Below are 780 nucleotides of genomic sequence, written 5' to 3' on the forward strand. Positions count from 1 at the left end.
CAACTCTTTGCAACCCCATGGACCGTAGACCACAATGATCCTCCGTCCATAGGATTTTCCAGGCAAGAGTACTGGAGTGGATTGTCATTTCCTTCTCCAGAGGATCTTCCTGACCCAGGGATCAAACCCCAGTCTCCCACTTTGTAGGCAGATGCTTTACTGTCTGAGCTACCAGGGGACTCCGCATCGAATTGTCCAAGAAAGGGAGAAGTTTAGTCTTTACCAAAACATGGCTGTGCTTTTCTGATTCAGTGCTGCTTTTCACTCTTCTCTCAGTATGATATCCTCAGCTAAAATTTATTAAACTTACTTCATGCTTTGGGTTCTGTTTCAGCAATATGTATATATTACCTCACTTGTTCCTCACAAGTTATTCGTCAGCAACCCCATGAGATGAGTTTTCTTCTTCCTATTTTATAGTTGGTAAGCAGAGATTAAGTAAACTTCTAAAGTTATTAAGCAAGTGGAAGTAGAATGTGTATCCACTTTTTGACATTTCATCTTTGCTTCTCTTGTTTAGGAAAATTTCCCAATTTCAGATGCAAATATTGTATTCCGACTTATTGGGAAAGACCCGGATGTTGGGAAAGACTGAGGGCAGGAAGAGAAAGGGCGGCAGGCAGAATGAAACAGATGAATGGTATCACTGACTCAATGGATATCAATCTGAGTGAACTCTGGGAGATAGTGAAGGACAGGGAAGCTTGGTGTGCTGCAGTCCCTGGGCTGCAAAGAGTCGGACATGACTTGGAGACTGAACAACAAGGAATAACCTTTTCG

This window comes from Moschus berezovskii, chromosome 10 (assembly GCF_049115385.1).
Source record: "Moschus berezovskii isolate FMDL1 chromosome 10, NW_MosBer_1.0, whole genome shotgun sequence".
NCBI lineage: Eukaryota > Metazoa > Chordata > Mammalia > Artiodactyla > Moschidae > Moschus > Moschus berezovskii.